Source organism: Nannospalax galili, unplaced genomic scaffold, assembly GCF_000622305.1.
Source record: "Nannospalax galili isolate Female #2095 unplaced genomic scaffold, S.galili_v1.0 scaffold330, whole genome shotgun sequence".
Lineage (NCBI taxonomy): Eukaryota > Metazoa > Chordata > Mammalia > Rodentia > Spalacidae > Nannospalax > Nannospalax galili.
In genome coordinates this window covers 3,563,730-3,584,627 of record NW_008329640.1, presented here as the reverse complement: position 1 = coordinate 3,584,627, position 20,898 = coordinate 3,563,730, and the positions used below count along the sequence as shown (strand labels likewise).

General features: G+C 43.7%; 1 pseudogene; it reads left to right on the top strand.

Moving 5' to 3' along the window:
* Positions 1 to 9,221: 9,221 nt before the first annotated feature.
* LOC103739843 lies at positions 9,222 to 15,392 on the top strand (annotated as a pseudogene).
* The last annotated feature ends 5,506 nt before the right edge of the window (positions 15,393 to 20,898 follow it).

Genomic DNA, 20,898 nt, shown 5'->3' with positions numbered 1-20,898 from the left:
CCATTTCCCTACACCAGGCAGGGCCAGTAAGTGAATTCTCTTATTTGATGGAGGATAGGGGTGGGGACCATAGAGGAAGGCTAGAAACTTGCCTGCCTTATATATGTTATCTTGCCCTGTTGCAAATTCACTTCACTTTTAAAGAGCAGAAAACACCCAGGATCCAAGACCACCACCCCACACCTGCCCTGAAGCTCTCCTGTGCACATTGGGAGTTTACAGAAGTGGGTATGGGCTCCAGGGACCTACTTTCAGGCTCAAAAGCTGGGCATCTGTTTAAATCCTTTCAAACCAAGTGCACTTTCCCCCTCAGTTGTTTTTGTGTTTCTTGGTTTATTCTAGTCGCTTTTAAACCCACTCTCTTGTCCTCATTCATTCATTCATTCATTCATTCATTCCCAGGCTCAGGCTAGGTATTGGGAGTGGGTGAGAGCTTATAGTTTCACAGGGAAGACAGAAAGGTACCAGGAATTTACAAATGTATCTTACACAGGAGACTTCCTGCACCATGCAGGAACATGAAGCAAGGAGCTGACCTGACTTTGGTGTCATGGTGATGGGAATGGTTGTCCAGGGACATTAACCCTGGGGACACAGGATGAGGCTGAGACCTGAAGGAGCAGAGGGAGCCAGGTGAGGTTCATGGAAGAGAGACTGACATGGCTTAGACTTGTTTGGTGTAATGATCAGGGCTTTACTTTATGAGAGGATCAGAGCTCAGGGAGGATAATCAACTTCTTTAAGGTTATAAAGGTCAGGTTGGTGCCAGACTATTACAAACTCAGTCAGTCTCTTCTTTTAACCCCATGCCACAATTCTGGCTCATCACTGAAAGGATCAGGTGTATAGAAGCCACTGAACAAGAGTCCCCCCCTCTTCCCAACCTTCTCTGTTACAATGAGGCCACACAGGCCATGTGGCCTCACAGGCATTTCCAGCAGGGCAGGTAGGAAGCATGGAGGGGACATGTGCTGGATAGCTTTAGTGTCAACTTGACACACCTGCGTTCAGGGAGCCTCAATTGAGGAATTTCCTTCATTGGACTGGCCTGTGGCCATATCTGTGGGGCACCTTCTTGATTGTTGAGTGATGTGGGAGGGCCCAGCCTGCTGTGGGTGGTGCCACCCCCAGGTGGGTGGGCCTGTGTCACATAAGAAAGCAAGCTGGGGGGCGGGCAAGAGAGCAAGCCAGTAAGCAGCACTCCTCTATGATCTGTGCTCCAGCTCCTGCCTCCAGGTTCCTGCCCTGAGTTCCTACCTTGGGCTCATGGATGAACCGTGACCTGGATTATGTAAGCTAAATAAACCCTTTCCTCCCCAAATTGGTATTGGTCAGAGTATTTTGTCACAGCAATGAAGAAACAAACTAGGACAGAAATTGGTATCAGAGAGTGGGGTATTGCTGTGACAGACCTGACCTATTTGTTTTGGGGAGGATTATGGAAGTGTTTGGAACTTTGGGCTGGAAAAGCCATTGAGTGCTCAGTTTGTTGCTGTAAAGCTTGGAATAGTTTTGCTGAAAGAGTTGCGGACGATGGAGGCCTGGCTTATGAAGCTTCAAAGGAAAGCAGAGACTATCAGGGCTATTCGTGTGATATTTTGAATTGAGAATCTGTGGGTTCTGGTCGGCTGGGGCTGAAGAATCAGCGTTGATTAAGAAGAGACTAGAACCTGAAGTAAAACCTTTGCGCTACTGGGACAATTGATGCTGGTTAGCTAGGGCTGAAAAATCAGCTGTAAGTAACAAGAGACCAGCATCATTGTGGTGACGTCTTCTGGGAGGTATTTTCTCAGGGCCAGCACACAGAGGGGACCCAAGCCTCTATCTCAAGCTGGAAGCAGAGCTTGGTAATGTATAAGAGTCTCCTGCATAGTTCTGGTGTTGAAAGCATGAAGGGGTCACAGAGAGCAGCTGAGGCTTGGCACTCTGAGAGGCCAGGAAAGCCCATAGGTGAAAGTACGCTTCAGTTGCAGTGAAAACCCCAGGATTGAAGGGGTCATGGAGAGAATCTGGGGCTTTACACCCCAAGAGGCAAGAAGAGGTCATTGGTGAAGGTGTGGCCTCAGTTTCAGTGGAGACCCCAGCTTTTTTGGAGATGCTGGGACCATGGGATGACCACCAGGACAGCAGTAGGTGTGGAATGGAGCTACCTGTGTCTGTGAGATGAGCTGTGTGTGCTGTGGACTGCAGAGTCAGAGAAGTGGAGCTGCCAGAACTTTTGGAGCCCAGAAGATCGTGAGTGAATCCCAGATGTCCAGCCTCAAGCTACTTTGCTAGACTTTGGTTTTGTTTAGGTGTGCCTGATTCTTCCCTTTGAAATAAAACAGTACTTGTTTTGGATTTTACAGAAGCCCACCCACAGTTAAGAGACTATTAAAAGAGACTATGGACTTTTAAGTGTTTGGATTTTTTTTAAGGACTGTAGGGTTTTTAAGGTTGTACTGTCTTATGCTGCGATATTAATGTTAACATCATGTTTTGGGGACAAGAATTGGAAAGGTTATGGTTTAATAGTGATTGTGTGTCAAATTGACAAGGGGTCAATTGTGCTGGATAGCTTTAGTGTCAACTCGACACACCTGGGTTGAGGGAGCCTCAATTGGGGAATTGCCTTCATTGGACTGGCCTGTGGCCATGTCCATGGGACACCTTCTTGATTGTTGAGTGTTGAGTGATGTGGGAGGGCCCAGCCCACTGTAGGTGGTGCCACCCCTGGGTGGGTAGGCCTGTGTTGCATAAGAAAGCAGGCTGGGGGTGTGACAGGGAAGCAAGCCAGTAAGCAGCGCTCCTCTATGGTCTGTGCTCCAGATCCTGCCTCCAGGCTCCTGCCTTGGGCTCCTGGACAGTTCATGAACATAATTCTATGTGCACTACAACATCAAGGACCCTGGAGGAGGCACTGCTGTACCAGGTTGGTGGTTAAGTGCCTTTACCCTAAGCGATGCTCCATTGAAGTAACTGAGTTCAAACGTTGTTTCTACCTTCAGATCCCATTACTGGGAACAAAGATAGGGACGTCCAACTTTATTCTTGCTACTCATCTTAAGAGAAAACATTAAACCTAACATCATGGGTCAATATTATGGTGATGATTTTTTCATCATCTTAAAGGTCCTTGAGGGACCTATGTCCTTTATCCTGTGTCCCATGTAGCCACACTGATGTCGCTGTGATAGGGTAAGATCAGAGACCAGTAGAGGGAGAGCCCCAGGACAGGTGGGGAAAGTGCTACCTAAAGGAGAGGGACTTTGGTTTAGAGGAAGCATTCCTGGAAGGAGACTAAGCTCTCCCAGCTTTCCCTGGAAATTGCTTTGTTTAATATGCAAAGTGCCGCTGTGTTTAGATGACATCTCAGCATCCATCACTCTATGCAAATTCCAACCCTGGGGAAGAGAAGCCTGGTAAGTCACAGGATCCCCTAATCAGGTGTGTTGAGGGGGTGACAGCAGTGTACTTGGGGAACCGTACAGGGCAGGCAACAACATACTACAGAGGCTTGATAAGGGGCTGTAGGGCTGACAGTCTGCCCTAGGTAGATGACTTGGCAGTTCATATCTGTGTCCAATGGTCACCTACAGCACTACCCCCAGACCTTGAGTTCAGGATGGAACTGATGCTGTTAGTGTAAAGGACAGGCAAGCTGCTACTGGCTCAGGGACAGAGAGTCAAAAGCCTTCCCTCAGAGTGTGGAGGAGGCAGGCCCCTTGACCTTAGGAAAAACGGTGAACTTGAGTGCTAGGCTGCAGTCCCTGGGCTCTTCCATCCAAGGCTGCCATCTGAAATTGTAATCAATCCACAAGCCATGGCCTTCAGAGACAAGAATGCATTAGCCTGGGAACCTCTCCAGATAAATTCATGAGGCCATATAGTTCTTTTGGTTGTTTTAAAGATTTATTTTAAATTATGTTTATATGTGAGTGCAGTAACTGTGGAAACCAGAAGAAGGCATGGGATCCTCCAGCTGGAGTTATAGGCAGCTGCGAGTGGCCTAACGGGGCTAGGAACTGAACTTGGGTCCTTTGCAAGAGCAGTACAGGCTCTTAACTGCTAAGCCATGCGTCCAGCCTTCTTTTTGAGACAGGATCTTACTGTAGCTCGGGCTGGCCTGCAACTCACTTTTTTTTTTTTTTGGTCTTTTTGAAACAGGGTCTCCCTGTAGCCCCAGCTGGCCTGGAATTCACTATGTAGACCAGGCTAGCCTTGAACTCACAGAGATCCACCTGCCTCTGCCTCCCAAGGGCTGGGACTACAGATGTGCCACCACGCCAGGCTTCCCACTATTTTTTTTTAAATTTATTTTATGTATGTTTGTATGTGTTCGTGTTCGTGTGTGTGTGTGTGTGTGTGTGTGTGTGTGTGTGTGTGTGTGATATGTATGTTTATATATGTGTGTGGGCATTTTACAGTGCACATGTGGAAGTCAGAGAACAATTTATGGGGGTTGGCTCTCTCCTTCTAACTTGTAGGTCCTAGGGATTGACCTCAGGTTATTAGGCTAGGTAGCAAGCACCTTTACCCCTCTGAGCCATCTCAACAGCCCAAAACTCACTAGCATTAGAACTTCCCATTCTCCTGCCTCAGCCTCCCAAGTGCTGGGATTATAGGTGTGAGCCACCAGTTAACAGTGCGAGGCCAGTCAACTTTGAATTTCAGATAAATGATAAATATGTTTTTAGTAAAGTGTGTTCTGATACTGTATGGGCTTATGTATTATATATCTGAAAGTCAAGTTTCACTGATCTGCTTTGATAGTTGCTGACTCTGGCAACTGAGCCCTTAAACAATCCATCTCATTTGTTTTTGCACATCTAATTGTTCAGTCGTAAAAGGAGCCCACTTCCCTCCCTTATTTCTATTTCTGACTACCTGTTCTTGAAATAAATGTATTTTGATTTTCCTCCACAGCCAGCTCGCCCTCCCTCCTGACCTGTCTCAACTGTCTTTTTTGCAGGATTAATACCTATTTTATTTTTAACTTTTTGAGATAGGATCTCCCTGTAGCCCCAGCTGGCCTGGAACTTACTATGTAGACCAGGCTGGCCTTCAACTCACAGTGATCCACCTGCCTCTGCCTCAAGAGTGCTGGGATTAAAGGCGTGCGTCACCATGCCCAGCAGGATTAATATCTAGAGCATACAAAGAATTGAAAAAGGAAAGAAATCAAATATCCCAATCAACAAATGGGCTAAGGAATGAACAGATAATTCTCAAAAGATGAAATACAGATGGCAAATAAACATACGAGAAAATATTCACAGCGGGAGAGATGGTTCAGTTGGTAATGCCTGCAGTACAAGCACAAAGACCTGAGTTCATATCCCCAGAACCCATGCAAAAATCCAGGTATGGGGGCTTGCGCCTGTAACTCCCACTCTCGGGAGCCAGAGACAAGCAGATCCCTGATGCTCACTGGCTGGCCAGCCTCATCAAATTGATGAGCGTCTGGTTCAGTGAGAGATCGTGACTCAAAAAAAAAAAAAAGAAAAAAAAGATGGTGCTCAACCAAGGAAATTCACCAGATGTCAACATCAGGCCTTCATACACATGTACACATACATGCACATATACCCACATGCACACATACATCTCTCTCACACACAGAGTTAAAAACTGTTCAGTGCACTAGCCTTCAGATAAATGCAAACCAAAATTATACTGAGGTCTCATCCTGCTTAGAATGGCAGCTATTGTAAGACAAATAGCAAAACAAATGCTGGCAAGGCTGTGGACAAAGGCAATCTTTAAAAATTTTTTAATTTTTTTTTAAACTTTATGTGTGAGTGTTATATCTGCATGTATGTAAGTGAAGTTCCTGCGGAGGACAAAAGAGGGCATCAGAGCCCTTGGAACTGGAGTTACAGAAAATTGTTAGCCTCCTTGTGGGCGCTGGGAATCAAACACAAGTCTCCTGCAAGAGCAGCCAGTGCTCTTAACTGCCGAGTCACCACTCCAGCTCCAAAGACAACCTTTATATGTTGCTAATGAGAATGTAAAATAGTCCAGCCAGTATGGAAACCAGTATGGAAGTTTCTCAAAAAACTAACAAAAGATCTTCCATAGTGCCCAACCACTCCTGGGTGGTTATTTACCTAGAGGATTCCAAGTCAACTTATCACAGATATGCTAGCATATCCTTCTAGTCTGATTTCTGTTGCTGTAATAAAACATTGACCAAAATCAACTTGGGGAGGAAAGGATTTATTTCATCTTAAAGCTTATAGTCTATCATTGAGGGAAGCCCAGACAGGAATCTAGAGGCAGGAACTGAAGCAGAAACCATGGAGGAACATTGCTTACTGGCTCACCTCTGACTCGTTCAGCTACTTCTCTTATGCAGCCCAGACCCACCTGCCCAGGGATGACACTGCCCACAGTGGGCTGGGCCCTCCTACATCAAGTAAATGACCCACAGACATGCCCACAGGCCAATCTCATGGAGGAAGTTCCTCAATTGAGATTCCATCTACCCAGGTGTGTCTAGGTGTGTGTCAAGTTGCCAAAAATAACTGACACACAGCAATGTTCACTATAGCACGATTCACAGTAGCTGAACAACAACAAAGGAATGGATAAGGAAAATGTGGTGTATATAAGCTATGGAATTGTTTTCAACCAGAAAGAAGAATGAAATGATGTCATTTGAAAGAAAATGAATACAATTGGAGATAATCAGATTAAGTGAATTCAGCCGTGCTTGGGAAGACACATATCACGTTCTCTCTCACTTGTGGGCCCTGCATTTTATATAGATATATGAAATCATGTATGTATCTATGGTATGAAAATAGAGGCAAAAACACCTCACAGGAACGAGGGGGACAACAGGAAGGATAAGAAGAGGAGGGTTGGGGGGGTTCTGGTGATGAATATGCTCACCACACAATGAATACTTGCATGAAGATTTTAAAAATTAATTAATTAAAAAATAAGTCCCTTTGGGGGCTTTGTTGGGTAATTGTATTTTCTCTCATTATGTTCCACACGTGTCTCCCCTCTCGCCATCGACTTAGCTCAAATGCATAACTTCTCTTCCAGCTGCAACTTCATCTGTTCCTTAGTGTTCTCAGTCATTTTCTCCCCAAAATATTTGATGTTCTCCTTGTCCCCCTGTGGGCTCCCTCTCTGTCCCTACATCCTTCCCCCCGCCCCGTCCTCTACTCACAGGCCTCCATTCTTTCAGTGCTGTCCTTCACATACATGTTGCTTCTCCCTGGCTCTTTGGACATGCCTGTGTCTTGTGCAAAGGCACTGTGATGAGACTTCTACTCTATCTACTTAGGACTTCGTAGTTGTTTCCTGGCTGTGAAGCAAGGTCTTTGAAGGCCAAGACTTGTAAGTGATGTTTTCACCATCCGATACGGGAAGCGCTGCATTTCATCCAAAGGAGCTGTGTGACAGATGTATAGGGGTTGGATTCAATTGTGAGGTCTCCAAGTGGGAGAGTTTCCTCTGGGGGTAAATATGAGGGGGTTCCTTTGGGATGAGGGAAGCAGACAGAATGGGGAGGTTGGATGGAAGGTGGGGGTGGAGAGTGAGAAGAAGAGGGAACAGGTGGAGAGTGCCAACTCTTACAAGAGGATGATAAACGATAACAGTGCTGGGAACAAAACCAAGCATCCTTCATGCTGTCGGAGTGATGCAGCCACACATTGCCAGCTGGGGCACCAGGCAGTGCCCTCGGTTTGGAAGAGGCAGAGACTCTCTGTCTCCTTGTGCTCAGAGTCGACAGCACAATTCATCTTCCTTGAAACTGAGTAGATGGTTATCTTGGGGTTGGTAAGGGGACCTAAGCTGCTGTCTGCAATGCCCCACCCATGACAACAGTGGTCTTGTGTGGCTCTACTGGTTCCTTCCACGCCTGGGGTCATCCTGATGGGGTGTGTGTGTTGTGATTGTGTTGAGGGGGTTTTGTCTTGCCCCCTTTCACAGAGGACTGATTTGTTAAAGCAAAAAGATGCTCTGAGAAGCAGTCCACTGAAGCTCACCTGCTGAGGTGATGTGACAAGAGGCCCCAGGGACCTAGCTGTGCTTGTTTTGAGTCATAAGAAGCTAGAATGTGAGGAATCAGGCCTTCTCTGAGAGCCAGGGAACCTGGCTGACTTTGAGCTTAGCTTTGTCACTTTAGGGAATAGGCATCTCTGGGTCCTGGTGTTCTAATCCCTAACTTGCGGGGTTGGGTAAATGAACTCTAAACCAACTTCAGCTGTCTCATTCAGGCACTCCTTGATACGGGATACCACTTCTTTCACTTTATTTTTTATTTACTTATTTATTCATTTATTTATACATTTAGAGACAGACTGGTCTTCAATTCCCTGTATAATCGAGGCTGACCTTGAACTCCTGATCCCCTTACCTCCATCTCCCAAGTGTTGGGATTATAGCACTCTGTAATAACAGTTCCCTCACTTATCCTCTTTCTTTGGAAAGCAGTGAGGTTATCAATTATCCTGCCCACCCTCCTCCATTGGGTGTGGTCAAGACCTGAGCTTAGCCAATCAGACCCTGGAACAGAGTCCTCCAGTGGCAATCCTTAACGGATCTGATGTGGTCCTAGGTATCAAGCACCTCCCCTTCCTGAGAACAAGCTGTCATGCATGGCTGCTCTGGTAAAACTCGTCTTCCCCAGATCATACCTGCAGCTTGAGGTCAATGTCACCTGAATCCAGGAGGTATCTGTGGGCATCACGAGTTTGTTAAGCTCCATATCTCACACCAAGGAGGTTTTTAATTGGAAAACAGGGATTGGGAGCTGGGAGGGGACTCAGAGCAGGAAGAATGAGAGTGCAAGGTCATCTTCCACTACATAGCAACTTTGAGATCAGCTTGTAGTATATGATACTGAGAGAGAGAGAGAGAGAGAGAGAGAGAGAGAGAGAGAGAGAGAGAGAACACAAGAATAGCCACTGGGGGATCCATGAATTCTGAGGTCCTCTGGTAGCATGCTATGTCTGTCTGTGACTCCCAGATCCCATACCAGTGATCATGCCCTGGCATATGTGATACCTATTACTTGGGTGAAGCCTCTTGTCTGTAGTTTGTGCCAGGTGGGTCAGTGTTTACAGGACCTCAGGAACTGCCCTTGAGCCAACACTGTCCACCTAACAGCAGCAATGGGTCTTTTCATGGGTTTACAGAGTGACCACACCCAGGTCACCTACCTTACAGTTTACAAAATGTGTCCTCTGCTGGTGCCACTCCTGCCTGCCAGAGTCATCAGCATGGTCCCCCAGATAAGCCTATCCAACACCCTCATCAGCAGATATATCTGGATGCCAACTGACCCAGGGCTCCTGGTGGGAAATGGAATCCTTATCCTTCCCTGCTTGGGGTCTGAGCATCACACAAGACCATGTTCAAAGTTGGGCATGGTGGTACACACCTGTAATTCCAGCACTTGGAAGGTGGAGGCAGGAAGAACAGGAGTTTAAGGCCCACCTTGACTACACAGCAAATTGAGACCAGCCTAGGCTACATGAGACCCTGTCTCAAATCAATAAGCTGAAACAAAACACAAAGATTCCAGACTTCCTTATATTCATTACTCTTCATTAAGCTCAATTAGAATCCTGTGAATAGTTGTATTATTCTAATGTACCATGTGATGATTAAGAATAATGGCAATTTCCACTTCTCTTTCCCTCTCTCTCCATCTCCCTTTTCTCTCCTCTCATAAAAGCTCCATGTTTGATTCCTTATGGCTCCTTTGACTTTATTCCTTCCGCTGGGCACTGGGAAGGCCTTGGCTGGGTGATGCCCATAATGGCCACACTGCACCCTCTGGCATTTCTCTCACTTGGATCACAGTGGTAGTTCCTGAACATGAACAGATTGGATGATTTAGGGTTTTGTGGCCGTGTGTTTAATTTTTTGAGTTCTTTACGTGGTCTGAATACTAATCCCCACTCAGTATGCCAGTGTATCTGGCAAAGATTTTCCCCCCATTTTGTAGGCCTTTTCTCCCCCTGTTCATTGCCTTTTCTGAGCAGAAGCTTCTTGATTTCATACCATCCCATTTATTAATTCTCCTAACATTAGTTCTGGGTTATTGAAATCTTTTCCTTGCCTGTGCCCATATCTTGAAACATTTTCCGTATGTTTTCCTCTATCAGTTTCAAGGCTTACATTAAGGTCTTTGATCTATTTTGGACAGGGTGAAAAATCAAATTTCATTCTTCATGTGGAGATCCAGTTTTCCCAGTGCCATTTGTTGAGGAGGGTATCTTTTCTCTAGTGGGCTTTTGGTACCTCTGTGAGTCAGGGGACTTAGCTATGTGGGTTTATTTCTGGGTCATCTGTTCCACTCTACTGGTCCGTGTGTCTGTTTTTGTACCAGCACTGCTTTTGTTACTATGGCTCTGTGGTACAATTTGAGATCAGGTAGTATGATATTTCACATGTGTTTCTGTGTGAATTTTAAGACTGCTTTAAAAAAATATTTTATTATTTTTATTTTATGCATATGACTGTATTGCCTGCATGTGTATAAGTGCACCCATGTCATGCAATACCTGTGGATGTCAGAAGAGGGCATAGGATTCCCCCTGGAACTGGAGTTACAGATGGTTGTTAGCTACCATGTGGGTGCTGGGATTTGAACCTGAGTCTTCTGCAAGAGCAGCGAGTGCTGTTAATCACTGAGCCATCTCCCTGGCCCTAGGCCTGCTTTTTTCTGCGAAGAATACCATTGGAATTTTGATGGAGATTCTATTAAACCTGTAGGTCACATTTGGTAATATAGCCATTTCACAATATTAATTCTGCCAATCCATGTGCATGGAGGTCTTTCTATCTTCTAGGCATTCTTTTTTCCCCCTTTTATGGTACTGGGATTGAAGCTTGGAACTCACACATGCTAGGCAAGTGCTCTATCACTGAATTGTATTTCCAGCCCGTCTTTCCATCTCCTAATGTCTTCAATTTCCTTCTTTAGCATTTTAAAGTTTTGTAGAGGCCTTTTACTTCCTTGATTATGTTTACTTCTAGGTATTTTTGAGGTTATTGTGAAGGGAGTTATTTTCTTGATTTTTTTTTCCTCAGAGTTTTGTTATTGTTGTATAGAAAAGCTACTGATTTTTGTATGCTGACTTTTTTGTAGTGTTGCATGTGCAGGTGCATATGACGTGTGTGTGTGTGTGTGTGTGTGTGTGTGTGAGTGTGTGCGTTTTTGCATTTGAATCTTCTGTGTTGTTTTCCTTTAATATAACAAAATCTCATCTTTTTTTAAAAAAAATCCTAATAACAGGCCCAGTCAATGTTACGTATCTTTTTTTTTTTTTGTCTTTTTGAGACAGGGTCTCCCTGTAGCCCCAGCTGTCCTGGAACTCACTATGTAGACTAGGTTGGCCTTGAACTCTCAGAGATCCGCCTACCTCTGCTTCCCAAGTGCTGGGATCAAAAGCACACCCAGCTGAGGTATCTTCTTTAGTTGCGCTCCACCATTATATATATTTAAAATATGATGTATATATTTCAAATTTTATTTATATTTTTAATATATATTTTTAAACTTATTTTGAGAATTTCATACATGAGCACTGTATTTATATAACTTCCACCCCCCTTTCCCACTAATTCTTCCCTTGTCCCACTCCCTCTCAATTTCATGATCTCTTCTTTATTATTTAGCTATTATAATTATTGTTTTACAAATATGCATATATGTATATACACACAATTTACTGAGTCCATTTAGTGTTGCTTGGATGTACATGTGTTTAGGGATGACCACTTGGGATTGGATAACCTGTCAGGATGCTTGTCCTTGGAGAAAACTGATTCTCCTCTCTCCACAGTGATGGATTTTCGTAGCTCTTGGTGGGACCTTGTGAAATTTCCCCTATCCACATTGGCATGCCAACTGGTGTTGTCGTTATGCATGTCTTGTTTAGGGAACCATATCGCTGAGATTTCACTGGCACAGCATCCCTGTCATGTCTAGAAGACACTATCTAGCAGTGGGCATGTGGTCGTCTGGCTCTTATAATCTTCACCCCCTTTACCATGAGCCTTAGGTGTAGGAGTTACATCATAGATGTTATCAATTGGGGCAGGGCACCCCATGTTCACTTCTTTTCTGCATTTTTGACCAGTTGTGGATCTCTGTGAAAGTCTCCATCTGTTGCAAAAAGAAGCTTCTTTGATGAGTGATGAGAGCTGCACTTATCTGTCGATATGAGGATAAGTATTTAGAATGTAGTTGGAAATTGCATTGGTTTAGGTAAATGACAATAGTGTATTCTCCTCTAGGGTCTATGACCTCTCCAGCCACAGGTATTTGGTGAGGTGTACTGTATGAGGAATGAATTTCCTCCTATTGAGAGAGCCTTGAGTCCAATTAGATGGCTGTTGGTTACCCCCACCCCCCACGATAAAAGTGCCATTAAGGATATTTTGTTGGTCCAGTCATTATTGTGATTCATAGGCTTTACATATTGGGAGGACTATTGATTACTTTTCTCCCTTCACCTTATGTTTTGAGACATGGTCTCTCATTGAACCTGGAGCTCATCAATTTGACTGGCTGGCCAATGAGTTCCAGGGATCTGCCTCTCTCTAGCTGACCCAGTGCTCCCCGTAGCCCCAGTTGGTCTGGAACTCACTATGTAGACCAGACTGACCTTGAACTCACAGAGATCCTCCTTCTCTGCCTCCCAAGTGCTGGGATTAAAGGTGTGCACCACCATACCCAGCTATGATATGGTTTTATTATATGAGAAATACTGGCGTCATAAAATGAGTTTAATAGTATTCCTTCCCTTTCCATTTTTAAGTATAAATTTATTTTAATTAATTAATTTTTGTATATGTTTGTGTGATGTACATATGTGTGTATATGTGTGTTCATACATGTGGAAGCCTTAGGCTGACATCTGGTGGGAGTCAGTTCTCTGCTTCCACTATGTAAGTTCTGGCAATTAAACTCAGTTTAGCACCTTTACCTACTGAGTCACTGACCCTGCTATTAATTTTTCTTTAAAGGTATGAGGGAATTCAGCAGTGAATTCCAGTGGGAATTCACAGTGGGCTGTGTATATGTGTGTTCATACATGTGGAAGCCTTAGGCTGACATCTGGTGGGAGTCAGTTCTCTGCTTCCACTATGTAAGTTCTGGCAATTAAACTCAGTTTAGCACCTTTACCTACTGAGTCACTGACCCTGCTATTAATTTTTCTTTAAAGGTATGAGGGAATTCAGCAGTGAATTCCAGTGGGAATTCACAGTGGGCTGGTCTCTCTCTCTTTCTCTCTCTCTCTCTCTCTCTCTCTCTCTCTCTCTCGCCTTTGCAGGCACTAGCACTCATGTCTGCACACACACACACACACACACACACACATACACACACACACACATGCACAAGCATACACATAATTTCCTTTTTTTTTTCTTTTTTTTTTTTTTTGATACATGGTCTCTCGCTGAACTTGGAGCTCACCCTTGGGTAGACTGGCTGACCAGCAAGCCCCAGGGATTCTCCCATCTTTATCTCCACAGAACTGAGCTTACAGACATGTGCCACCATGTCTGTCTATTTTCCTATGTATGTGGGTGCTGGGAATCTGAACTCATGCCCTCAAGCTTGCATGACAAGTACTATACTGACTGAGCCATCTCCCCAGGCCCTGACCTTTTGTGATACTGCTTCAATCTGATGACTTATATGTGTGTTTTAGGAGTGAACATGTTTTCTAGAGTGCTCTGACCTGCACAGAAACATTTTGGTTCATTACTTATTAATACTCTTTTTTTAAAAATTATTTTTATTTTAAATTATGTGTACACACGTGTGTCTGTGTGTCAGTATGTGCATGAGTGCAGACACCTATGGAAGTCAGAAGAGGATGTGGAATGCCCTGGAGCTGGAGTTACAGCCAATTGTGGTCCATCTGACATGGGTGCTGGGAACTGAACTCAGGTCCTCTGCAAGAGACATCTCTCCAGTCCTCTTTTAAAATTAATCTTTTAGGTTATCATTCAAAGTAACGTGTTCCATGTGGGCATTTTCATATGTGTAGTATATGTTGTCATACTTTTCTCTCATTCCTCCTCCCTTCCATTGCTCTCCCCCTAGTTTGTGTTCTTGATTTCATTTTGGTAGGTCACATGGGTCTGGGAATGTATCCATTTCCTCTCCATTTCTAGTTTATTGGAATATAAGTTTTCACAGTGTTCCCTGACTATCCTGTGAATTTCATTTGCTATCTATTATGAAGCCTCTTTTTTCCCCTTTAATTATATTAATTTGAGTTTTCTTTCTTTCGGTTAGTTTAGCTAAGTGTTTGATAATCCTGTTTGTCTTTTCAAAAACTAGCTTCGGGGGCCAGAGAGATGGTTCAGTAGTTAAGAGCTCTGGGTGCTCTTCCAGAGGACCTGGGTTCAGTTCCCACAACCCACATGGCAGCTAACAACTGTTCATAACTCCAGTTCCAAGGAATCCAGTGCCCTCTTCTGGCCTCCACAGGCACTGCATGACACAGGTGCACTTGGACACACGCAGGCAAAACACTCATACATGTAAAAATACAAAACCTAACTTTGTTTCACCGATTCTTCTTCATGTTCTTTTAGTCTCCATTTCATTAATTCCTGCACTGGTATTTATTTCTTTCCTTTTAAATTTGGGGTTGGCTTGTTCTTGTTTCTCCAAGACCCTGAGGTGCATCATTAAGCTATTTGAATACTCTCTGATTTTTAAAAAATTTTAAATGCAAGAACACATTATTAAAACTTCCTTCTTTGGGTATACCAAAGGTTCTGGTAAGTTGTCTTTTCATCTTCACTTGGGTAGAAGAATTTTTATTTCCTTCCTCGTTTCTTCATGACCAATTGATCATTCAAAAGTGTATTACTCCCCATCACTGAGTTTCTCCTGAGCGCCAGCTGCCTCCCCTCAAGCCCCCCTCCCCCATTTCCCCAGATTCCATATCCACTTCCTCATACCCTTGCCTTCTCCTGCAGCCATCTTCCACAGGTCTTTTCCAACAAGGAAAAGGAATCCCATCATATGTCTGTTATTCAGACCTTCATTCTTTTGACCCCTTTGCTAATGCAAACAAGGGTGACGGTCTGCCTTCTGCTGGCACCGAGGATTCTATCCATATAAGAATTCAACAGAGATGACAAGAAGACCCTCACTACTGTACAAGGCATTACTGATGATTACAGTAGAAAAAAAACCCCCAAAACTAATGAAAGTGCTTAAGAAGAAATTTGCCTGCACTTTTACTGTAATTGAGCATCCAGAATATGGAGAAGTAATTCCACTATGGGGTAACCAGTACAGGAACATATGCCGGTTCTGACAGATTGGACTGGGTAAGGACCAGCCAAAGGTACATGGGTTTAAGTTCCTGTGGCTCTCTGAAATTGAAGTGAGGATTTACTTGCAATGAGCAGATTTATTTCTTCTATCCTTTGTCACAAGTTAAAAAAATCTCACTGTTTATATAGTATAACCAATTGGGGTCCACTTTTAGTTTGAACTATTGTAATTCTTTCATACAATAAGCTGAAAAGAGCCAAAAAGGGTGTTACTTGATTTCCATGTGTTTGTATAGTTCCGTTATTGTTGGTTTATAGTTTTATTTCACTATAAGCTGAAAAGATATATGATTTTTTTTTGAGACAGGATCTCTCTGTAGTCCCAGCTGACCTGGAATATGCTATGAAAACCAGACTGGCCTCAATCTCACAGAGATCCACCTGTCTCTGCCTCCCAAGTGCTGGGATTAAAGGCACATGCCACCACACCTGGCTCTGAGTTTTTTTGTTTTTTTTTTTTTTTTTGGTATTTTTTAAGACTAGCTTTATTGGAGTTGAAGAGATGGCTAAGTAGTTAAGAGTGTGCACTGCTCTTGCAGAGTTTGGTTCCCAGCACCCATGTCAGGCAGCTCACAAACATCTGCAACTTCAGCTCCAGGAGACTTGATGCTTTTGGCCTCTGTTTTGAGTCTCCCTGTAGCCCCAGCTGGCCTGGAACTCACTGTGTAGACCAGGCTGGCCTTGAACTCACAGAGATCCGCCTGCCTCTGCCTCCTGAGTGCTGGGATTAAAGGCATGCACCACCACGCCCAGCTCAATGAGATATTTTTAAATAATAAATGACTACTTCATGACATAAAATGTGATCTATTTTAGAAAAACTTCTATGGGTGGCTGGGAAGAATGTGTATTCCATAACTCTGGGATGGAGTATTCTGTAGGTGTCTGTTAAGGTAATCCACGGTGTGGTTTAACTCCGAAGCTTCTTTGTTGATTTCTTGTCTGCATGATATGCCTGTTGTTTAGAATGGAGTACTGAAGTCACACCTATTATTATGTCTGCACCTACCAGTTTCTTTATGTCCAGTAGTGTTTGCTTTATAAAATTAGGTGTACCAATGTTCTATGCATGTATATTTGCTACCATTATATCTTCTAAATGAATTGTTCCATTTATTAGTATGTTATGACCTTCTTTATCTGTTCTGATTAATTTTGGCCTGAAGACTACTTTGTCATTTGTGAGTATCACTACTTCTCTTGTTCTTACTTTCCATTTGCTTGGTCTATTATCTTCTTCCTTTCATGTCAGTCTGTGTTATTTTTGCCAGTGAGATGTGTTTCTTTCAGATAACAAGCAAGTGGGTCTTGCTTTTAAATCCAATCTGATAATCTGGGTCTTTTAATTGGAGAATTAAGTCCTTTTAAGTTTAGGGTTACAACTGAGAGGTATTTGCTGATTCCTGTGTTTTGTTGATTGGTTAAAATACTACTTGTTCTTTTCGTTCTGCCTTTTTCAATTTAGGGGTTTGCTGGATTGCTCATCTGAGCACATTTGATTATTTCTTAGTTCTTATTTGTTTGTGTATTCTTATAAAATTTATTCTTTCCTGAGCCTTTGTGTTTGTGACTCTCTTCCTCTTCTGTGTATAGAATTCTTTTAACTATCTTCTGTAATGTTGGCTTTAGTGGTCATGAATTGTTTTATTTTGTGCTTGCCTTAAAGCTCTTTATTTCTCCATTGTTTTAAAAGTATTTTATTTATTATTTTTATTTTATGTGCATGAGTATATTGCATGCATGTACATAAGTACACCCATGTTGTGCAAAGCCCAAAGAGGTCAGAAGAGGGCTGTTGGTTCTCCTGGAACTAGAGTTACCAGTTAGCCACCATGTGCTGGGAATCAAACCTGCAAGAGCAGTCAGTGCTCTTAACCCCTGAGCCATCTCTCCAGTCCCTCGCCATCGTTTCTAAGATAAGTTAGCTGGATGTAGTAGTTATGGTTGACAGTCATTTACTCTTGGGGCTTGAAATACATCAGTCCATAGTTTTCTGACTTTTCAGGTTTCTTTCTTTTCTTTCTTTTTTTTATGTATATGAATGTTTTGCCTGCATGTAGATAAGTGAACAACATGTGTGCAATGCCTGTAGAGGCCAGAAGTGGGCACTGGATTCCCTGGAACTGGAGTTACAGGTGGTAGTTAGACACCATGTGGGTACTGGGAACTGAACATGCATCCTCTGCAAGAGCAGTCAGTGCTCTTAACCGATAAGCCGTCTCTCCAGACACCCCATCCCTTTTTTTTTTCTTTTCAAATTTCTTCTGAAGTCCAATGTTATTCTAATGAGTTTGTACATTTCTCTTGTAGCTTTTAATATTGTTTATTTATTGTATAGTCAGCATTTTCACTATAATGTCTGTAGACAAGTTCTTTTCTGGTCTTATCTATTTGGGGTTTCAAATCTGTCTTGTATCCGGATAATCATATTTTTCCCTAGATTTGAGAGTTCTTTTGCTATAGTTTCATTGAAGTATGTTCTCTGTGCCTTTGGGTTGTATGTATCTCAGCTCCTTGTTCCCCATGGGTTCTCAGGTTTTGTCACTTCATTATGTCTCAGGGTCCTTGAAAGTTGTGGCCATGCTCGTTAATTTTTTTTCAGACGTCTGAATGTAGTACTCCTTGACCTTGTCTTCTATCCTTGAAATTTTCTCTTTTGTCTATGGGAGATGAATTTCATTGTGTTTTTGCTTACCACCTGCCCCCTGGAGTCAGAGCTGGGCCCATGGGCCATTTTCTTCTTTTCACTGCAAAACCTTTCTGTTTCTTCATGTTTTCAGTTGTCCCATCAACTCTTTGTGATTCTTGTTATTTCTGAAGAGGAAAATTCTTCAGAGTAGAGTCTGTCCTTGGTTATCTTCACTTTTATCATCTATAAAGTCACATGGAGGCAGTCTCCAATCTGCCCTCCAACCCTGGAAGTCTGTTGAAGCATTTTTGGGTGGCTGTCTATGACCTTTACAGCTAATTCTTTTTTATAAATAATTTTAAAATTCATTTCTCATTATTGTATGTGTGTGTATGATGTCTGTATGAGACTGTGGGTATGTGAGTGTTGTGCATACATGCAGAGGTCAAAGAACAATGTTTATGAGTCAGTTTTATCCTTCTACTTTGTGTTCTGGGGATCAAACTCATGTTGGCAGATTGACATAACAAGCACATTAACCTACTGACATGTTGCTGGCTCATTTTTGTGAGCATGCGTGTGCCACTGCATGCATGTGGGGACCAGAGGACAATTTGTCAGGAGTTGGTTCTCTCCTTCCACCTTGTTTTTGAAGCAGGGTCTCTCTTGTTATTTCTGCCATTATGTTACCTATACAAGTTTCTGGCCGATTCGCCTGTCTCTGCCTCTCATCTCACTGTAGGAGTGCTAGGGATGGGGCTGGGATTATAAAACCACCACATTTGAATTTTTTCTGTAATTTTGGTGTTGACCTGTGTGGACTGTCTCTTTCTATTCAATTTGAGATACTCATATTGATAGGTAAAACTGGGGTAGGTGAATCAAGTCACAGACAAGAACTCTGGCAGGATAGAGTTTATCAGCAGAAGAAAGCACACACCAGACAGTTCCCTTTCAGGGAGAAGCTGTCCTCTCCCCAGGTTGTTGGCTGGGGGTCTTTTATAGGGGCTTCAGGGGATGCGGAAGGCAGGAAAATATTTTTAAAAGTTAGGCAGGAGAGGGAGAGAGAGAGAGCCCAGGGCTTATCAGGAGAGAGTAGCCTCTGTCAAACTGCCCCCTTCAGTCCTCTTCCATCAGCCAGAATCTGGGTCAAAGGTGTTCATCCTTTAAGATCAAAGAGGAAGCATGCTGTGATGAAGTGACTCCTTGCAGTAATCAGGTCTTTGGCAAAAAGGTGGAGTCTGTTGATCTTGTCTTCCAAGATCAGGGTGTTCATTAACTCAGTTCCTGCATTCTCAGGGGCCTGCAGAACTGTGAGGCCCTGCTGCATTGGGGAGGGAGTTGCTGTAGGTCCGAACCCTAACAAACACATATAACTTTTATTGAAACCTGGACATAGTGGGTTTTATATTGTGGAACTCTGGATCTTATTGAAACCTTCTCTTTTAGCTATTTTTATGACACCACCACAGCTAGGAAGAGGGCATGCTGTCTTGTTACTGCCTGGTAGGGATGGAAGACAATGTTCCTCATTACTTCCTTGTGGGACAGTCTGGCTCCCATTGGGCCTCTCCTAACAGCTCACTGGGTGAGGATAGGTGTCTCTGGCTAGGTATCTTCTTACTACTCTCCTTGTGGCCTCTAGTGACTCCATAGAACAAGGGGTTCATTATCTACTGGTGGGAATGGAAGTCCTGGCTCTCTACATGGCCTTCTCTGGCATCAGACTGGTGGGTAGATGAGGTCTCTTATAGCCCAGCCAGGATAAGAGTCTATGCTATCCCATGTATTCTTTGCTGGTGGTGATAAGGGTGTGGCCTCAGTTTCTGTAGTATCTGGCTGTCTTTCTGCTTTTAGCCTTTCCCAAATCTCTGGTTAGGGATTTGTTTGCCTATTTGTGTTTCTAAAATCTGTGCCCACTGATGTTTTCAGGTTACTGACTCCTTCAGCTTCAAGTCTGAAATATAAGAAGCAAGAAGGAAACCCAGATAACTCACGTCAATGCCGTTCTTTGGGTTCTGGCATCCCTAGCCTGTCTGCCTCCTTCTTTCGACCTTTCAGATTCTTCTCATGATTGCTTTCTATGTAATGCTGAAGGCTTCCAGTCATACTTAATGGAAGTAAGAGGGAAATATGTTTATCCTGTTGTCCCCAAAGCAGATGTTCTACTGTAAAACTTAGTGTGTATACATACGCACATGTGAGAGTGTGGGGGGTATGTGTGAGGAGGTTTCAGAAGCACTTTTATGGTGCAGACATATAAACGCTTACTGTTAGACTTTTGACACCAAGCACTGAACTGGAACTATGGAGACAGAACAGAATAAGGCACCACTCTAGCCTCAAGGGACTCACCAGAGAAAGTAAAGCAGGCATATACCTATAATACTCGTGCCACTTGCTGTGATTGGCATCTGACATTTGAGAAGCCAGAGTGAAGTCTAGAGAGCCTGTTGCCCTTCTCTGTGGCTCTCCAGCTGCCTCAGCCCTGACCACTGGCCACTGGTTCTAAGACAGATGGAAGAACCCAATTCTGCCAATAGGTAGAATTGAGGAGTTGAACACCAGGAAGCATATTAAGAGTGCTATATCTTTGCTGTAAGCTTTCCTTAAATTCTTACTAAGCCAGGTTGATTTGACCCTCTGACAGCTGGCAGACCCTTCTATCTAGCTGATCTGAGCAGGGAGCTATTCAGCCAAGCCATCCCTTCTCTGGTTTCAAACATCCTACAGACCCCCCCCCCCCCCACGAAACTCCACTGCAGTTGCAAGGCTCAATGAACCCACAGATGACTCCTGCTACAGAAGCCTTGGTCGAGTCAGAGCAACTTGCGCTTGGGGCAACTTGCGCTTGCTTTGACACACTCCACTCCTGGATGAACACACTTTGGTGGACCACAGACGACTCTACTTACCCTGCAGTTATTCTCACTGATGGAGAGATGGGA